We start from the raw sequence: 11050 nt of genomic DNA, 5'->3' as shown, positions 1-11050 counted from the left end.
AATTTATTCTCAGTTATCAGATTAAATTGAGGCATAGAAATCCTTAGGCATTCACAATGATTTGTTTATGTTAACTTCATTAATTTTTTAGGCAGATTTTTTCAATCCTCCTGTGGATAAATAGGTTAAGCATCATTTAACAGAAGGCATGTGGGCAAGAAGTAAGGGCTTTCTGATCCTGGGAAGACCCAGGACAACAATTCTCATTCTGCCCTATGGAAAGAAGACTCTCAGCATGTACACCTTTGGAATGGAAGGCTTAAGCTACTTAGGTTTAACTTTTCTCCTAAACTATGAGTGCACATGGCTTTATCTCTCCAATCCTAGTAGAACTGTAGGAACAATGTTAGGACTCAGAATATCAAGTTAATAGAGCAGATTTGGATACAGACATTTGCAAAAATTGTCCATTTTTCTCAAACTCCATTATCTCTGTATTTCTAAGTTTACTCATTTTTCATAATGTTCACATTTCTTTCCTGAAAATGTGGGTCAAAGGAATAGTTTCTCTCCTTATTTGCTTTCAGGAATCAGAGGAAGAGCAACAATCTAAGTATGTTTAGCACAACTATTTTATATCACTTGGAAAGATCAGTTTATTAAAAAAAATTCTTTCTGGGTCATCTTGACCAGCAAAACATTGTTTTTGATTCATGACACATAATGAGCCAAAATACACTTGCCATAAGAATGCTAAACATTGAAATGACCTTGGCTCTTCTCTTACCAAGGAAACCATCTGTAGAGGAAAACTGCCATATGCAGACTGGTATAAGAAGCTTCAACACCTTTTCTTTCCCCAAGTGAAATTTAGATAATCACAAATAAACCCTAAAGAAAAACATTTTATACTTTCAAAGTTCCTTAAAAACATCATTAATTTGAAGCAACTTTAAGCTAATTCTGTGGGCCAGCCTAAATATTTCCCATACAGCATTCAGCCATTTTGTTTTATTTCCAACTTTGTATTTGTATACTTATATTTTATTGAGTATAAACAGCCAAAAATATACCCAAGTAACAGAATAAATACAATCTATTCATATACTAGTCCAGTTAACTTTAGTTAGGAATATCTTCCCAGTGTGGAAGACTATAATCCTTAAATAAATATAACATATTACTTTGAGTTTAACAGGACCATGAAAATGTTACTACCAAATTCTAGAGCCCCTGGCTTATTTTCTTATATTTTCTTTGATTCTTATTGCGAAACTATTCTTATGGAGAATTCAGGCAAATGACACAGAGGCAGTCAAATAGATGTCAGGTTTAGTTTCCTGCTGACTATTGTTGAGAGAAATCTTATATTTTGCAATGTAAGGTCATACCTATAGTTGCAAAAACTTAGACGCATCTTCTCTTTTTTTGTATTTAAGCAAAGGGAAAAACATACCTCCTAGTTTTAAGTAACACTTTAAAAATCATTTATGCTCTAACATATACCTTTTGTGAAAATATTTGAGATGTAAAGGAATTTTTTAAAATCAAATATGTTTATCCAGAAATATGAGTTTTTTTCTCAGAAGGCAAGGAATTTGAAGTGATTTAAAGAAGCATCAGATATCATTTGATTTTATACTATGATTCACCTAATTCTAAAAATTTATGCTGCAATAGTTAAATATTATGACTTTTGAAGTAAATGTTCAGCATGACTTTTAATAGAAGCCATATCAGTCAGGATCTAGTGAGCTTTTCTGAAGTTGCCCTTCATCGTATTGAGGAATTTGTCTGCTATTCTTACTTTAGTGAAGCTTGTAGGGAATGGCTGCTGGAATTTGTACAATGCTTTTCTTGCATCAATAGAGATGATCATATATTTTAAATTTTAATGTCTTTGTGCTTTTATATTAAAATGAGGTTTCAGATAGACATCAAAGAGTTGGATTTTACTTTTTTATCTTACTTGATAGTCTCTCCCTTTTAATTAGGTTTAGGACATTTAAACTTAATGTGATTATTTATACATTTAAATGTGATGGGCTGAGATGCATCTTGTATCATGAGGATAAAGGCTATACCTTCAGTGTGGGAGGAGGAAGCTAGAAATAATGTGGATCAAAAAAAGACACAGCCTAGCTGCCATATCTGCCCTGGACTTCTATGTGAGTGTGAAATATCTTTTTAAAATTTTATTTCTCTTATTCTATGTACCTGTTACAGCTGAATATAAATTATTTGCATATTCTAACTAATATAGCTTTACTCCTAGACTCTGGAGGTGTGGCAAGTTTCCCTATTTGATATCTTCTTAGTATTTTAGTCAAAATTAGGTTGGAGAAATTCAGACAGAGCTATTGTGAATTATCAAGAATATAACATTGTAAAAAATGGAAAGTAACAATATGGATCTCTTCATGTAAATCAACTGCTAAAAGCAATTTATTCAAATATATGTAATGACACTACTTATGCTACTTAAAGAATTGTAATGACATGTGTTTTGTTTTTAATATGGACATTCAATAAATGTTGCCTATAAGGAGTTTATTGACATCACAGGTTTTGTACTAAGATTTGAAATTAGAAGTAAAATTTTCAAAAGTTTTCCTTTAAAAGGTAACTTGCATGCATTTTGACATATTTTTCCGAGCTACATCTTAACATTTTATGTAATACTGTCATTAAAAGGAACACGATGACTTCCATTTTAACTACAGAACAACAAAATATTATTCACTTTGTAGTTTATAGCAATATCCATGTTATATATTACTTAAGTGGTGTCAGAATAAGACGTTTCTAATTTTGAATAAAATAAATCATTTTAAGAGTTACCTTCTTTTTCCTTTTCCTTTTTTTGCTATGTTATTTTCTAAAATTAGGGTAACTCAATATACTATTTACACATTCAAATATAGTTTTGAAATACTTATGGAAACATTCAATCAATACTAACTAAAAATGCTGAAATACATAGCAAATAAGTTTCACTATCTTTCCAAGGTAGAATACACCCAAAATGTACACATCACTGTTTATAAATTTTCTGTTTTAAAATAGTGTCAGTGGATACATGTGTATGTATGGCTGAGTCCCTTTACTGTGCACCTGAAATTATCACAACATTGTTAATTGACTATACTCCAATATAAAATAAAAAGTTAAAAGTAAAATAAAATAAAATAATGTGTCTGATATATTGGACAAATTTTGTATGACTATACAGATCCTTGACTATAATCTGTATTATATATTGTATTTTTAGTAGTACCATTGAACATTAAAAATATGATCGAATTCTATTTTATTTACAACATGTAAGTTACCTTTCTACCTGACTATAAATTAACATAATATTAAGTTCAAAATCTTATTTATTTTCCATGTGTTTTTATGAAGTCAGCTTTCTGAACACATGCATATAAAGAAAATATTATTTAGGCATTTAGCAAATTGATAAAGATGTGGAAAACTAAAAATTAAGTTAATTGCAATAGAATAAATTTTAAAAATTCAGTTAACTTCAGTAATATTATTTCCAACTTTGATTTGATAATATAAATTAGGTACAGTTTATATAACTTAAAAGAAAATGTTAAACTTGAAGAATGAACTTTGAAATACAGAATTGTGCCGTCTGCATTTCCTGACACTATCATATGAACTTGACATTCTAGCCATCTAGAATATATTTTTATGGAATTAAATGCTTATGATAAAAAGGAAGAAGACAGAATCTGCTGGGTTCACATACACTTATGTTGAAATAGCTTAGGAATTATTATTCTTATTTTTTTAGCACAACATGTATCCTTGATATGAAATCAAATATTCCTTGCACTTGCCTTGAGATTATTTAAGTAGTTTCTTTATTCTCCATTGGCTTTTTTCTGTTTTTTTTTAGTGCTATACGGTACTTCTTTTTTACCTGCACGCTTAGATTTCCAACATCGTTCCTTATAGATATAAACCAAATATGTTAAATATATCCCTCAGAAGTCTAAAGATAGTTTTGCTTCTATTTTTTTGCAATGACCTCTGCTCATAGGTAGGTAAATAGTTGCTGACTTCACTATCTGAGTTCTGATAGCCCAAGTATAAATCCTTCCGAGAATAATTGCTTTAAAAGGAAACAAAATCTTAAAATCTTCTTTTCTTAGAATATTCTTTGTTGGTAAGATTCATGTTGTTTCTCTCTTGGTGACCTTTTCATAGTTGTTCACATCTTTCAAGTTCCTCTTTTTTGAAGGTTTGCTTTTCTGAAAATATTCTCTATATTCTGAGACATTCATTATTTTACACCTCAGGTGAAGTTGAAATTATATAACTAATATATTGGAAAATTCCTGTTTTTCTGTTGCCATCCTCCAGCGTCTGCATGGTTAGTTTTTCTGTGGCTATAATTGACTTAAAATTTTCATAGAAAAATTCAAAATTGTCCTATTTTTCATTTTGTAAAAACATGTTGTATTTTCTTTTGTTCTTGGATATCTCAAAATAGCACATGAAAACTCATCCTTGCACTCTCATCACATCTTAGCTGCAACATGAGCAGTTTACCTTGGCCGTTTTGTAATCTAATCCATATTGATCTCAGTAAAATGTGAATTTTATTTGAAAATGTTGTGTTAATTCAGTTGGTAATGTTTTATTATTGCCTTGATTTATTCAATAATTTTTCCATGTAATTTATAATGTTAAGAACATTATCACTGGCACTGAGGTTTGTTTAACTTTGTTCTTTACTCTCATAATCCCTTTTCGCTATCATTATAAGATTAATCTCATTCTTTTAAGTTTTAATGGGTATCATGTTCTTGGTTATAAACTTTTTAAATGCATTCACATAGCTTGTTATGTTTGAAACTGATCAGTGACATGTCTTTACTTTTATATTCAGTGAATGTTTGTTAAAGACTTCAGAAGTTACATTGACCTCTTTATATGTTTTTTCACACTCTAATTAGGATATTAATTAATGAAATTATTTTTTTCATTTTAAACAAGTATTGAGAACTGTGATTGACACAAGGGAAACATACTCATTGCCTTAGAAAAATTGACAGTCTGAGTTTTGATTTGAAGACAACTGAATCTCTCTGAAGTCATCAACTTTAGAGCCATGAGATAATATCTATATTTCTTCTGAAATATAGAAAAACTGATTTTCTTTTTATATAGAATTTTTCTGTAGTTATTGCAAACTCTGACATATTGTAACTTTTCATAAGGCTTTTGCTTTCATCATCATTTCAGTAGGTAAATTCTTCTTGATAAAAAGTGCATCTAGGCAATTACTCAATTATATTTTGCTTCTCCAACCTCTGAGAAAATTTTGACAATAAGAGCATCATATATTCCAGACAATTTTCATTGAACAGAAGCTTATAGATTATATCTATACAGTTGAAGGCAAAGTTACCATATCATCCTCCTTCCTCATTTTTGTAAACCATGGAATAATTTTGTTCCTCCCTTTATCTTTAAATATATCAAAAATGCCACAAATTTTCAGGAAAATAGAAAAAAATGTAGGGAATATTTCCTGTATTTCTCAAAAGTATTTTAAATTTTTTTCATTTTTATTTTATATTGGAATATAGTTGATTTACAATGTTGTGTTAGTTGCAGGTGTATAGCTAAGTGATTTAGTTATATGTATACACATATCTACTGTTTTTCAGATCTCAGAAGTAAATTCATAAATGTGTATAAAGTTAGTGTAGAAAAAGGAAGGGGAAAATTTAATGAGTATTTATTGAACACCTACCAGGATTTTATATAATGTAATTTAATTATATTTAATTTTATCCTGATGTCTAAAGTACTCTTCATTTAAAAAAAAAACTCAGTTAATTTCTTTTCACCTTTCCTGTCTCAGCTCAAGTGAAAAATATATGAAAAAAGTCATCTTGATTGAGTTCACAATCTAAACAAAACAACATTTTACTCTGCCTTTTGAAGCCTATTTTGTCCTTTTCAACAATTGGTAGATTTCTTTAATGACTTTATATTATAATAATAAATAGATAGAACTAACTAGTCTATCCTAATATACCTTGATTTCCTCCTTCCCTTCATAATAGTCAATCAGAGCAACCATCAACATTACTGGTGTCTTCCCTTGAATGAGTACCACATTCCAGGTGAATTTAGGCACTCATTAAGTGACTATATTATCATAGTGTGACAGAGATTACTAGGGTCACATTTTCCTTAGGCCACCTGATAATCATTGCCTTCCAATTCAACAATTTAGGCAATTTAACTCATTCCCAACAGTGGAATATTATGAAAATACTTCTAATACCAAATACTGAATTCATTATTATTTAGTATAAAAGACAGAAAATACTCTGGGTGTTTTAACAAAATTAAGTTTATTCAACTTGGAAAATCAGTGCTTACAGAAATGTTTAATGGGTTGGAGGAGTGGTTTCTAGGCCAGGTCTCTAACAATTTCCCCCTAAATTATCACTGATACTCTCACATCTGAGGTCTGTACTGGAACTAATGAGAAAAAAGCATACTCCTGCTACAGCTATTGCTGCTACTGTGACTGCTTTTTGATACCCATGAACAGGTTGATTGAGTCTTCCTGACATTTTCAAAAGAGGTCTAGAAACACTCACAAAAGTGGAGAATGGACACTGGAACATGGAATATGACCCATCTGACCCCAATTGCCTCTTGATACCAATAAATTTGGAGAGTATGCAATTAAAAGTTGCTGCAGAAAAGGCTCATATCTCCATAATTTTTCTAGCCATCATAATGACAACTAAAAGGTAGAACATTAGCCTTGACCTCATTTCTCCCTTCTAAGCCATATATTCCTACATTTACTTTGTGTAACTTATATTTTCCCCACTGGTAAAAGGAGAAAATAAATGGTGGACACTGCTTACTGTTACTTCCCACTATTTGATAATAAAATAGTCAATGATAACAAACATTCTAAAGCACTTAGGGATAAATTTAAGAAACCTTTCATAATATCATTTTGGAAAAATACATAAAAGAAGATTTATATAATTGGAACTAACATACCATGTTAGTTGACATTAAAACAATATAAAGAAGTGAATTTTCCATATATGCATTTATAAATAATAATCAGAACATACAGTTTTTAATGTAATTTGGAAAATTTCAAGTGTCATATAAAAATGTAAAAATTCAAGATCAGCTAAGGCTGATCTTGAAGAAAAAACCTGGAGGTATCACACTCCATGATTTCAAACTATACTACAAAGATACAATGCTACAATAATCAAAATAGCATGGTGCTATCACAAAAGAAGGCACATCAATGAAACAGAACAGAAAACCTAGAAATGAACCCACACTTTTATGGTCAACTTATCTACAACATGGGAGGCAAGAATATACAACAAGGAAAAGACAACCTCTTCAATAAATGGTGTTGTGAAAATTGGACAGCTACATGCAACAGAAGCAAAATGGACTAATTTCTATGCCATATACAAAAATAAATTGAACACTTAAATTTCAGATCTGAAACCATATCTCCTAGAAGAAAACATAGACACTATGCTCTTCAACATTGATCTTAACAATGCTTTTTTGGATATGTCTCCTCAGGCAAGAGAAATGCAAAAATAAATGGGACAATGCCAAACTAAAAGGGGTTTACACAGCAAAGGAAACTATCAACAGAACAAAAATGCAGCCTACTGTAAGGTAGAAGATATTTACAAATTATATGTCTGATAAGGATTTAATATCTAAAATATACAAGGAACTCATACAACTCAACATCAATAAAGCAAACAACAAGATAAAAAAAAAAAAAAAATGGACAGGGCAGCTCAACAGACATCTTTCCAAAGAAGACATACAGATAGCCAACAGACACATGAAAAGATGCTCAACATAACTGATCATCGGGAAAATGCAACTCAAAACCACAATGAGATATCATCTCATACCTGTCAGAATGGTTATTGTCAAAAAACAACAAAGTGATGACAAGAGTGTGGAGAAAAAGGAATCTTCCTTGTTCAATGTTAGTGTAAATGTATATTGGTGTAGCCACTGTGGAAAACAGTATGGAAGTTCCTCAAAAAATTAAACGTAGAATTACCATATGATCCAGCAATTCTACTTCTGAGTATTTTTCCTAAGCAAACAAAAATACTAATTTGAAAAGATATATGTATCCTGTGTTCATTGCAGCATTTTTTACAATAGCCAAGATTTGGAAGCAACCTAACTGCTCATCAATAGATGAATGGATAAAAAAGATGTGGCATACATACATATATATATTTATATACATATATGTATATATACAATAAAATATTACTCCATCATAAAAAAGAAAATCTTTTCATTTGTTACAACATGGATCGACTTAGAGATTATTAGGCTGAGACAGAGAAAGACAAATAATGTATGATTTCACTTAGAGGTAGTATCTAAAAACCAAGCAAATGAGCAAACATTAAACAGCAAGGAGTGGTAGATACAGAAAACAAATATGCAGTTGCAAGAGGGGAGAGGGGTGGAGGGAATGAGTGAAATAAGTGATGGAAATTAAAGGGACAGAGTTCTAGTTTAGAAGAAGGAGAAGGAGGAGAAAAAGCAGAGGAAGAAGGGAGAGGGGAACGAGGAGGAGAAATTGCCATAGCAACACTTATGGACAAGCATAGCAAACAAAACATTTCATATTTACTCGGTGCTTAAGAGTAGATTTATTATCAAAACAGAGAACCCAGAAATAGATGCATGGTGATAAGGATATTTATTATATTCTAAAATGACATTATAAATCAGAATGTAAAACTCTGCTATCAAAAGCAGTACAAAAACCAAAAACTTAAAAAAGTAAGAATCACTAGATTTGCATATTGAAAATAAAAGAATTAGGTACTCACCTCAAATAATACACAAAATAAAATCCCACCTGAATTAAAAACCAAAATATGAAAAAAAACATTTTGATGTGTTTTCATTTTATTTAGGAAAATTGATCCATTAAACAAGATATCAAAAACCTCAAAATATAAAAGACTGAGTAATTGCAACAATATTAAAACAAATTTCACTATATACATATTTAAAACAGAAGGCGGTGGGGAGAGGGAAAAACACACATTTAAAGGGAACAGATCTAGCTTGGGCCTGAACCTTATGGCTTCTGCTCCAGCAACTTGGGATCAGACCCCACTCCCTATTGGGCAGTAACTGCCACTGAGCAGAGAAGTCCCACCTCATACCCAGCACCAACTCTAGCCACTGCTTCTCCACCTCACCACCTACCAATGTGGGAGCTGCTAGCACACACTAGGGAAATATGTGACTTATGTCCATGTCAACTCCAGGTCTCCAAAAAAAGGCACTGGGCACACGCAGTCTGTATACAGATGCTCCCACATAACATCACCCCTTTAAGAGTGCAATAGGTAACAGTTTCACCTAAATTCCTAGAGGCAAAGAAAGGTAAGCAAAGTGAAAAAGCAGAGGAACTACTCTCAATGGAAGGAGCAAGAGAAACTCTGAAAAAATAAAAAATAATCTACAAGATAAAGAATTCAAAGGATTGGTAATAAAAATGTTAACTGATGCACTCATTGAACATTTTAACAATGAACTAGAAAATATGTAAAAACAAAAGCATCAGAAGTTAAAAATTCAATAGCTGAAAAAAATTTTTTTAAATAGAAGGAATGAATAGTAGACTAAGTGATACACACAAACACACATTTGATCTGGGAGACAGAATAACAGAAATCACCCAATAAAAAGAGCAAGATGAAAAACAAATTTTAAAAAAATGAAAACAATTTAAGGGATCCCTGAGAAAACATCAAGCATACCAACATTCACATTATAGGGGTTCCAGAAGGATAAGAGAGAAAGAAAGAGATCAAAAATGTATTGGAGGAAATTATGGCTGAAAAATTCCCAAAGCTGATGAAAGAAAGAGATAGCCAAGTATAGGAAACAGAGGGTACCAAATAAGATGAACCCAAACAGATCCACACCAAGATATATTGCAATTAAAGAGAAAGAGAAAATTCTAAATGCAGCAAGAGAAAAAACAAAGAGTTGTATACAAGGGAATCCTCATAAGGCTGTCAGCTGATTTCTCTGCAGGAACTTTGCAGGCCAGAAGGGAGTGGAATGATATATTCAAAGTGCTAAAAGGGTAAAAATATCAACCAAGGAAAATCTTACATGGTAAGATTACCATGTAAAATAGAAGGAGAGACAAAGAACTCAGACAAAATAAAAGGTAAAAGAGTTTACCAATACTACACCTACTCTAAAAGCAATGTTAAATGGTTTCTCTAAGAGGAAAAGAAGTGAGAATCTATAGGAAAGGAAAAATCCCAATAGGACAGGTAAATATATAGTAAGGACTGACGATCAACCACTTAAATAAACCAGTACAAAGATTCAAAGACAAAAAATTGCAAAAGCAACTATAACTACAATACGTTAAGGGATATACATGAAGATATACAATATGACATCAAAAACACAAAATTTGGGGGAAGGGGCTTTAAAAGGTAAATCATTTAAAATGTTTTTGAACCTAAATAACTGCTAGTTTAAAATGAGTAGATATAGGTCAACATATATGAACCCCATGGTAATCATAAATCAAAAGCCTACAGTAGATACAGAGAACTAAAAAGAAAGGAACACAAGCATACTAATAAGTAAAATAATCAAACCACAAGGGAAGAAACAAACAAACAAAAAGTGAACTGAGAACTACAAAAACAACCAGAAAACGTGATAAAATGACAATAAGTGTACAACTACCAAAAATACTGTAAATGTAAATTTTAAATGCTTGAATCAAAAGATATAGGGTGTCTGTAGTGAGGTAGTTGGCCCTAGAGACTGTCATACAGAGTGAAGTAAGTCAGAAAGAAAAATAAATACTGTATGTTAACACATATACATGGAATCTAAAAAAAAAAAAAAAAAAAAAAAAAAAAGGTCATGTAGAACCTAGGGACAAGACAGGAATAAAGATGCAGACCTACCTACTAGAGAGTGGACTTGAGGATATGGGGAGGGGGAAGGGTAAGCTGTGACAAAATGGGAGAGTGGCATGGACATATAT

This window comes from Kogia breviceps, chromosome 3 (genome assembly GCF_026419965.1).
Source record: "Kogia breviceps isolate mKogBre1 chromosome 3, mKogBre1 haplotype 1, whole genome shotgun sequence".
NCBI classification, from domain to species: domain Eukaryota; kingdom Metazoa; phylum Chordata; class Mammalia; order Artiodactyla; family Physeteridae; genus Kogia; species Kogia breviceps.
The sequence above is the reverse complement of the archived record's forward strand: the minus strand, read 5'-3'. Positions refer to the sequence as shown.